The sequence below is a fragment of the Sus scrofa genome, chromosome X, assembly GCF_054392235.1.
Source record: "Sus scrofa isolate SSC_HxYL_T2T_F1_AM1 chromosome X, Sscrofa_HxYL_maternal_Yorkshire_Landrace_v2.0, whole genome shotgun sequence".
In the NCBI taxonomy this organism is placed as follows: domain Eukaryota; kingdom Metazoa; phylum Chordata; class Mammalia; order Artiodactyla; family Suidae; genus Sus; species Sus scrofa.
In genome coordinates this window covers 49638326-49648586 of record NC_139401.1, presented here as the reverse complement: position 1 = coordinate 49648586, position 10261 = coordinate 49638326, and the positions used below count along the sequence as shown (strand labels likewise).

General features: G+C 49.8%; 1 protein-coding gene across 6 annotated transcripts in view; it reads left to right on the top strand.

Moving 5' to 3' along the window:
* The first annotated feature begins 2629 nt into the window (after nucleotides 1-2629).
* The window catches only part of LOC146394605 (uncharacterized), a 28548-nt gene continuing 20916 nt past the window's right edge, over nucleotides 2630-10261 (top strand). For 3 of the 6 annotated variants that reach the window (XR_014835431.1, XM_085007993.1, XM_085007996.1), the window contains exons 1-2: nucleotides 9500-9734; nucleotides 10100-10186. The gene's annotated coding sequence lies outside the window, so the exon portion shown is untranslated. Of the gene's footprint in view, nucleotides 2761-9499; nucleotides 9735-10099; nucleotides 10187-10261 lie in introns of those variants that run through there. The other 3 variants (XR_014835433.1, XR_014835432.1, XR_014835435.1) reach the window with 2 other exon arrangements.

Sequence of the window (10261 nt, the reverse complement as noted above, 5' to 3'; positions counted from 1 at the left end):
GAACACAATATGTGTCCCCATTTTGTTAGATCATTTTACATTTATATCTGTGTCATTCCTCATATTGTTGTGTCTTTTTATCATTCTTTAAGATTTTTATTTTTTCTATTGTAATGATTTATACTGTTCTGTCAATTTCTGCTGTACAGCAAACTGACCCAGAAGTGTGTGTGTGTGTGTGTGTGTGTGTGTGTGTGTGTGTGTGTGTGTATTCTTTTCCCAAATTATCCTCCATCATGTTCCATCACAAGTGACTAGATATAGCACCCTGTGCTATGAGGCAGGATTTATCATTTTCTGTGTCTCTCTGGGTGCAATTTTATGAATTCGTACTGCTCTTTTCAAAGAAACAACATTCGGTTTCATTGATTATATTTATTCTTCTTCTACTCTCTGTTCCAATCTCTATTCGTTTCCCTCCTGTGCTTTTGTACAGGACAGGGTGTGACCTCGCTCACACCATGAGGGCCCTTGCTTTTCCCCACATGAGCATATCATCTTTGGACATGGATATTCATGGGGAGCAGTTGGGGGGATTCCCCTTGAGTCTCCATAATCTTCCAGGAAAGCATGTTCAGCTTCCCCAGAGAGGCTGGGGAGGGGGCTCTTCTTTGGGGTAAACCAAGAGCTCCACCTCCTCAAGGGGGCGACTTGGGCCTCTGGCCTCAGAGAGACACACGGGAATTCTCTGCTAAAAAGGCCTCTGGAGGCTCAAGACAAAGTCCTCACCATGGCCCAGAAGGCTCTACAGGACCTGGCCCTCATTACCCCTTCACCAGATCTCCTACCCCTCCCTCCATCATGCTGAGCCAGCCAAATCAGCCTCCTCACCTTCTCACACATGACAGACTGAGTTACACCCCGGAACTTTTCCACTGACCCGTACCGAACTCGGGGGAGGGGGGGGGGCATGCATCTCTTTCAGATGTTCCTCTCCTCTAGGTTTCCGCTCAAATGTCACAATCTTAGAAAGACCTTCCCTGACTGCTCTTTCTAGATAGGCCCCCTCCTCTCTATTTGACGATTCTGATTTAATTTTAATCACAGCAGTTACCAACACCTGACAAATCACATACCTTTGGGGGCTGAATAGAATAGACCCTCCATGAGAGCAAGGGTTGTTTTTCTTCTCTTTCCCAACACCCATAATTGTGCTTGACATATACTTTAGAGAGAAGGAATGAATGAGGTAAGGAATGAATAAACAGATGCAAAGTTCTTGAGGGAGGCATAGCTAGACAAGCCAAGAATTCTGCCAGGGAACATGTTCAGAGGTAACAGGATGGTGACAAATCCTGTGGACTTTATCTCACGTCCTCAGGGACAGAGAGACCACTGGGAGATGGCCTTTTTTTTTTTTTTTTTTTGTCTTTCTGTCTTTGCTAGGTCCGCTCCCGAGGCATATGGAGGTTCCCAGGCCAAGGGTCCAATCGGAGCTGTAGCCACCGGCCTACGCCAGAGCCACAGCAACGCAGGATCCGAGCCACGTCTGCAACCTACATCACAGCTCAGGGCAACGCCGAATCCTTAACCCACTGAGCAAGGCCAGGGATCAAACCCACAACCTCATGGTTCCTAGTCGGACTCGTTAACCACTGCGCCACGACGGGAACTCCAAGAGGGCCTTTTTCCTAACAGAACCAAAGGTCCTGCTCTCTTTTTCCCCTAGTACTCACAGTCAAGGACAGAGGCCTGCCCCTCACCAGGACATCAGAGACCCGTCGGGACCTTTCTCCCCCCTGCCCCTTGAGGAACCCTGGCTGGCTTGCCGCACTACACCTATTCTATATTACCCAGGGAGGCGCAAGCAAGCCCAATGCCCAGCACAGAGAAAACGCTTGGTGCCACTACAAAGAAGTACATTTCTGTTTAGCAAGACTTTTTGCCGGGTCCAAGACTCCAGCGAATTGTGAGGTTTTAATCCTAACTTTGCCCTCCCTCCCTTTGGGGACCACCCTGGAATAGTCCACTAACATCTGCATCGGCTGTTCCCCGATGACACCACCAAGGGGCGCGCGAGATGGAACATCTGTCATGGGACGTACCACTGACAGGGCCGGAGGTAAGACCATTCACTCGGAAGGTACCATTAGAGGGTAGGAGGCGGTCGTTCTGGAATAATCCATCGTGTTCCAATACTGAGGGTTCACGTACACTGCGGAGGGCGTTAACCACAGTTCCCGGAGGAGGCTCTCATGGAGCCGCTGGGTCCATCCCCATTGTATCCTCTCCGTCTTCCCGGAGCATTCGAGCACGAGTACACACTGAATACCAGGATGCAGCCTTCTTTCTACCTACTCCAAGTTCACCCCTTCGTTTCTATATGGTCACCTCTAGCTGGGGCTGACGGCAACGGGGCAAGGGATTGGCTCCCGGAGGCGGTGGGAGGGGTCGGAAAGGATTATGAGTGATGATTGGTCAGGGCGAGATTGCTCTTCCGTTGTCCCAACCAGCGACGGAAGTCCTCTACTCCCACCCTCCGTAGTCGTCTGCCCAGTTCCGATTGGCCGTCTGTTTGGGGGGGCCCCGAGGTCGCAGAGTTGAAGCGCAGCGTGAGAGGTGAACGTATGCGTCTTTGCGCTTGCGCATGCGTGCGTGCGTGCATTTCCGTGCGCTTGCGCGTGCGGGTATTTTTCACACTACATTTTCTCCGAGCGGGTCTGTGCTACTGACTGTCCGGAAGGGGTATCGTAGCTGCCCCGGTCAGTAGCGCGGTTAGGCTCAGTCGCTGGCTGTGCGGAGTGACGGTGCTGTCTTCACGTGAGCTCTTTCAGTCTTGTCGAGCCCACATTCTGGAGCTTGTGGTTCCCCATGGTCAATCGCACAGATTCACGTAAAGTCCAGAGAGAGGTCTCTGAGTTTGTTTGGTGTCTCTCCCTGGGAAGTAACGTGTGTCATGCAGTTCGAAGCTATGTATCGCTACGCCTGACATCATAGATGCTAGTTGGGTCCATGTGATGTCTTTGAGCGCTTTGGGGAGTTTTTGGTGAACGGAATAGTTTATCTAACTGGATTTTGGGAGCCATGGTTCAAAGAGCCTTAGGCTTTGTCTGCCTTGTATATTTGGGTATGCACTTTCTGAGCTTTGGAGTCACTGGGTTTTAGACTGCTCTGTAGGCGTGTGCACCCCGGACTGTGAGGTGTCTGAGCTATTTGCGATTCTGACTACCAACTTATGAAGTCTCTGAGCTGCTTTGGGAAGGCTTTGTCCAAAGGCGTAGAGGATCTCAGCTGTTTGGGGTTTGGGTGTCAGGAGTAACGTCTCTTACCGTTTTGGCCTTAAAGTCTCTGTCCAGGAACGGAGGGGTTTGGAACCTGGTAGATAGGATTCCAAAGCCGCGAACCCCACGTGCTGGTTGTGTGTCTTGAGCAAGTCACTTCTCTTCTGGAGTTGCACTATGTATCATAATGAATTAAATGGGGCCAATGGCCATCATGGGCAGTACCTGTGTAACAGTGTACTGTAACAGTGTAAAGGGCTGATTCCCAGCCATGGCTCAGCAAGTGTTTTCTGAGTACTGTTCTAGGAGTTTCGGACAGGACAGAACTGACAGAGCCTCTCCTTTCATAGAGGTGCTCGGTAAACACATTAGAGCACATCAAAGGTGGCAGGTGCAATGTAGACAGAAAAGGCTGGATCAGGGGAAGGGGCATGGGGTGAGGATGTTTCTGTTTTCCTCGGGGTAACAAAGGCAAAGGCAGGTCTATCTGAAAGGTGACGATCGCGCAGACAGCTGGAGAAAGCGAGGGAGAAGGCCATGGGATTACCTGAAGGAAGAGCATTCCAGGCGGAAGAAGGAGCAGATGCAGCAGTCCTGGCGGGGACATCTACTTGAGGTGCTTCTGGGTCTCAAGAAGGAGTCCTGTGATGCCCTGGCTTTGGCTCCGAGCACTCATTGAACTGGTGTCTGGTGCTGCTCTGGCTCTTTGTCCCACAGCTTGTGGTCCTCCCCGTTTCACAGATGAAGGACCCGGGGCTCCAAGATGTGTCTTGCACCTTCTCCCTGCTTATGCTTGACATTACCGAAGAGGGGTGAAACCTTCTAGTCCGTCATGAGAGACAGAGGGCTTGAGTGGTAGAGCCACAGGGAGGACACCATCCACACTGAATGTCAGCCAAACAGCCAACATCACTTATAATACGGGAGTCCTGCCCCTCATAACGTTTCTACTCTTGATGGGGGGCAGGGCTTTAGGAATGAGAAAGGGACTGGGGCAAAGGAGAGGGGCAGGAAGGAGAAGCTGGAAGACAGTGAGAAAAAACCCACTGGCTTCATCATATTGCTTGGATTTGGCCCAGTTCACCTTGTTTAACTGATCATATGAGGATATACTCACCTTTTCCCCGTCTCTGCCATTTCTTTCCTTCCCTCTCTCTTGGGCCTGAGCAGTTCAGTCCTAAAGCCACTTGGTGCTTGAGGACAAGACAAGTGTAGGCGTGTAGGGACATTCAACTTGCAGAGTCAGAGCGCAAGGCAGTAAGGAGAATACCCCTGGGTTTGGGCGAGGGTGCAGGCTAACTGGCTCAGGGATTCAAGCTTGAGTTGGGGTGAGGAGGTCAAGGGCAAGGGATGGGTCAGTGCAGCATGTGAGGAGGACCTCAGTGGAGGAGGGATGGCTTGTTTACGTTGGGAATTCATCACCTCAGCAAATGTTTGAGGATAGTGGGCGCCACGTCTGCCCCTTCTGGAAAAGGGAATTTCTGATATGGAAAAGAAGTAAAGCAGAACACATTCTGAGGTGTTCTGCTGGAATTGGAAGTTCTCCATGAGAAGGCCTGGTTTTCAGTAGATAAGTGTGCACATGTAGACAGATACTTACATGTAGATGTGGAAGCAGCAAGATCCCAATGGCAATAAGTACACCCCGTCCCAGATCCTAGCTTCCAAATTCCATTCTCCACTAAATGCTGGGTTCCCAGGCCGAGGAGGGAGAGTATAAATGAGGCTGGCTTCACTTGTCATGTCAGCAGTAAGGAAAAGTTCAAGGAATGAGGAGGATGTGTCAAGGGGACAGAGAATACAGCTTGAAGGCAAAGGCAATCCCACTTGAAAAACCAGAGACTCTTTCATTCTTCCAGGTTTATTGAGGTATTACCGACTCAAACCATGAAAGTTTCAGGTGCTCAATATCATGATTTGATACACATATATGGCAAAATGATTACCACAATACGGTTAGTTAGCACTGTATCCACTCACATCATTATGTTTTTAAGAATTTTTTGGTGATAACATTTCAGTTCTTCTCTCTTTTCCTTTTATTTCTCTCTCTCTCTCTCTCTCTCTCTCTGTGTGTGTGTGTGTGTGTGTGTGTGTGTGTGTGTGTGTGTGTGTTGTTTTGTTTTTGGCTGCTCTGAAGGATGAGGAAGTTCCTGGTCCAGGGCTCGACCCCACTCCACAGCAGCCACCCGAGCCATGGCAGTGAAAACACTGGGTCCTTAACCCACTGCGCCACTTAATTTTCAGTACATAATACAATATTAAGTATCGTCACCATGCTCTACGTTAGATCCCCATAACTTATTCATCTTATAGCTAGAAGTTTGTACCCTTTGACCACCATTTCCCCCAGCCCCTGGCAAGCACCATTCTAAACTCTATTTCTGTGACTTAGACTTTGTTCAGATTCCAGATGTAAGAGAGAACATGCATTTGCCTTTCTCTCTCTGACCTCTTTCACTTAGCCTTCAACGTCCATCCATGTTGTTGCAAAAGGCAGGACTCTACTTTTTATGGCTGAATAATACCCCATTGTGTATGTCACCACGTTTTCTTTACCCATTCATCCTTACTTGGACACTTACGTTAACATATGTTGGCTGAAGCTGCATGGTAAATGTTAAAGTTGGTGTTAGTCCTCCAGTTTACTTTTCGAAAATTAATTTGGCTATTCTCGTTCATTTGCCTTTGCCTTACCACAGAAAGTTTGTAATCAGTCTATATGTACCAAAAAATCCTGCTGGCATTTTACATTGGAATTGTATGACATTGATGGATCTTTTTGGGGACTGTTGACATCCCAATTATATTGCATTTATCAACCTATGAACACAATATGTGTCCCCATTTTGTTAGATCATTTTACATTTATATCTGTGTCATTCCTCATATTGTTGTGTCTTTTTATCATTCTTTAAGATTTTTATTTTTTCTATTGTAATGATTTATACTGTTCTGTCAATTTCTGCTGTACAGCAAACTGACCCAGAAGTGTGTGTGTGTGTGTGTGTGTATTCTTTTCCCAAATTATCCTCCATCATGTTCCATCACAAGTGACTAGATATAGCACCCTGTGCTATGAGGCAGGATTTATCATTTTCTGTGTCTCTCTGGGTGCAATTTTATGAATTCGTACTGCTCTTTTCAAAGAAACAACATTCGGTTTCATTGATTATATTTATTCTTCTTCTACTCTCTGTTCCAATCTCTATTCGTTTCCCTCCTGTGCTTTTGTACAGGACAGGGTGTGACCTCGCTCACACCATGAGGGCCCTTGCTTTTCCCCACATGAGCATATCATCTTTGGACATGGATATTCATGGGGAGCAGTTGGGGGGATTCCCCTTGAGTCTCCATAATCTTCCAGGAAAGCATGTTCAGCTTCCCCAGAGAGGCTGGGGAGGGGGCTCTTCTTTGGGGTAAACCAAGAGCTCCACCTCCTCAAGGGGGCGACTTGGGCCTCTGGCCTCAGAGAGACACACGGGAATTCTCTGCTAAAAGGCCTCTGGAGGCTCAAGACAAAGTCCTCACCATGGCCCAGAAGGCTCTACAGGACCTGGCCCTCATTACCCCTTCACCAGATCTCCTACCCCTCCCTCCATCATGCTGAGCCAGCCAAATCAGCCTCCTCACCTTCTCACACATGACAGACTGAGTTACACCCCGGAACTTTTCCACTGACCCGTACCGAACTCGGGGGAGGGGGGGGCATGCATCTCTTTCAGATGTTCCTCTCCTCTAGGTTTCCGCTCAAATGTCACAATCTTAGAAAGACCTTCCCTGACTGCTCTTTCTAGATAGGCCCCCTCCTCTCTATTTGACAATTCTGATTTAATTTTAATCACAGCAGTTACCAACACCTGACAAATCACATACCTTTGGGGGCTGTATGATTTCAAAAGAATGTAAGCTCCATGAGAGGTTTTTTTTTTTTTTCTCTCCTGACACCGATAATTCAGTTTGATGCATCCTTGGAGGGAAGGAATGAATAGAGAGATTCAAAGTTGTTCAGAGAAGTAGAGCTAGACAGGCCTAGAATTCTGCCAGGGAACATGTTCAGAGGTAACAGGATAGTGACAAATCCTGTGGACTTTATCTCACATACTCAGGGGCATAGCAACCCCTGCGAGATGGACTTTACCTAACAAGCAAAGGTCCCGTTGTCCTTTTCCCCCAGTACTCACAGTCAAGGACAGAGGCCTGCCCCCTCATCAGGACTTCGGAGCCCAGTCGGGACCTTTCTCCCTCCTGCCCCTGAGGGACTTTGGCTGGCTTCCGCCAGTAGGCCTGTTCTGTATGACCCAGTGAGGCATAAACAAGCCCGATGCCCAGCACAGAGAAAACGCTTGTTAAAGCTCCCTGTTATAGTGGTGCCACTTCAGGGAGGTAAGTATCTGTTTAGGAAGACTTCTTGCCGAGTCCACCACTCCAGCGAATTGTGAGGTTTTCATCCTAGCTGTATCCTCCCTCCCTCTGTGGATCAGCCTGGAATGGTCCAAGGGCGTCTGAATGGGCTCTTCTGCGATGCCACCACCATGGGGCGCGCGAGATGAAACAGTTCTGTCCTGGGATGTACCACTGAGGGGCGGAGGTAAGGCCATCCACTCAGGAGGGTACCGTTAGGGAGGCGGCTCCATTATGGAATAATGCGTTATGTTCCAACACTGAGGGTCCCCTTAAACCACCTAGGGCATCAGCCACAGTTCCCGGGAGAGGCACGCATGGTGCCACTGGGTCCAACTTTCTTTGCTCCACTCTGTTCTCCTACAGCATTTGAGCCGGAGCGGACACTGAGTCCCATGCTGCAGCCTTCTTTGTATCTGCTCTAACCTCACCCCCTCGTTTCTAAATGGTCACATCCTACTGGGGTCAGCGTCGGAGCAGGAGATTGGCTCCGGGATGCGGGGTCAAGATTCGTTTTGGGTTATTGATTGGCCACGACGAGAGGCCAAAAATAGGTCTCGGGGTCCCAAAGCGGGGCCTGAAGTCCCACGTGCCACATTCCCATTGGCCGTCTCTCTGGTACTGGTCGCAGAGTTAGAATTTTGAGAGCTCTGTGTGCTTGTGCGTGCATGCGTGTGTGGCCGCGGTGACTTTTCCGGTTGTCCTTTTTTCTCCGAGTTGTATTCCACACCTAGCTGTTCTGCGAGGCATAGCTAGACGGGCCCAGGATTCCAACAGGGTACATGACAAAGCCCATGGACTTTATCTCACGTACTCACTGTCCTTGCGACCCCTGGGAGATGGCCATTTTCCTAACAGTACAGACGGTCCTGCTGTCCTTTTCACTTGTAATCACATTCAAGAACAACGGCCTGCCCTGCACCAGGATCTCGGAGCCCAGTCCTGCCTGTTGAGGAACTGGCTGGCTTCCCCCACCAGACCTAGTCAGTATTACCCGGGGGAGGCACAAGCAAGCCCAATGCCCGGCACAGAGAAAACCCCTTGTAAAGCTCCCTCTTTAATGGTGCCACTAAAAGCAGGAAGTTTTCCGTTTAGGAAGCCTTCTCCCCAAGTCCAAGACACCACTGAGTTGTGGGGTTTTCGTCCTATCTCGGCCCTCCCTGCCTTTGGGGACTAACGCGCAATGGTACACGAACGTCTGCATCTGCTCTTCCCCTATCCCACCACCAAGGGGCGCGCGAGATGAAACATCCGTCGTGGGAAGTACCACTGAGGGGCGGAGGTGAGACCATCCCACTCAGGGAGGTACCACTGGGGGTAGGAGGGATAATCCATTCTGAATAATGGAATAATCCGTTCTGGAATAATCCATTATGTGACAACACGAGGGTACCCTTTCGCCGCGTAGGGCATCAACCGCATTTCCCGGAGAGGCAAGCATGGCGCCGCTGGGTACAACCCCATTCCTTCCGCGCTCTCTTCCTGTGGCATTCGAGCACGAGTGGACAGCGAGTCTCAGGATTCAACCATCTTTGTATCGACTCCAAATCCACCCCTTCGTTTCCATATGGTCACAGCCAACTGGGGATCGCAACGGGGCTAGAGATTGGCTCCCGGGAATGGGAGACAGGGTCAGAAAGTATTCTGGGCGGTGATTGGCCACGGAGAGATTGCTCTTCCGGGGTCCAAACCGCTCCGTAAGTCCGCTACTCCCACCCTTCCTAGTGGTCGGCTCGGTTCCGATTGGCAGCCTGTCTGGGACTGGCACGGTGATCACAGAGTTGGAGGGCGGGGTGAGAGGTGTACGTCTGCGTTTGCGTCTCCGCCCTTTTGCGGGCTTGCGTGCGGGTACGGGGGGCGGGGACTGTCACGGTGCTTTTTCTCCGAGTTGTTCAACGCTGCTGACTGCCCAGAAGTGGCTTCGTAGCTGCTCCGGTCAGTGGCGAGGTTAGGTTCAGTCGCTGGTTGTGCGGCGTGACCGTGCTGTCTTCACGTTGAGCTCTTTCCGTCTTGTTTAGCCTTCAGTCTGGAGCTTGTGGTTCCACACCGTCAGTCGCACCGATTCGTGTAAAGTGCAGAGAGAGGTCTCTGGGATTGTTTGATAGAGAGGTAACGTGGGTCATGCAGTTTGGAGATGCGTATCGTTACGTCTGACATTACAGATGCTGTTTGGGTACAGCTGCTATCTCTGAGGGTTTGCGGGAGTTTTTGATGAGAGAGGTATTTTATGAGTGGGTTTTGCGAGCCATAGTACAAAGAGCCTTAGCCTTGATGTGCTTATATACCTGGGCGTGTGTCTTTTCTAAGCTTTTGGGTCGCTGGGTGTTAACGGTGTATAATCTGTGGAACCATATGTGTAAAGGACTGCTTCCCAGCCATCCTTCAACAAGTGTTTTCTGAGCACCTATCACGTACCTGAGTGCATCTGGGAGTTTCTGACAGGACAAAACTGACAAAGTTTCTCCTTTCCTAAGGTGCTCCGTAAACACATAGAGCAAGCACATCAAAGGTGGCAGGTGCAATGTAAACGGAAAAGGCTGGATCAGGGGAAGGGGCATGAGGTGAGGATGTTTCTGTTTTACTCGGGGTAACAAAGGCAAAATGATTACCACAATAAGGTTAGTTAGCACTGTATC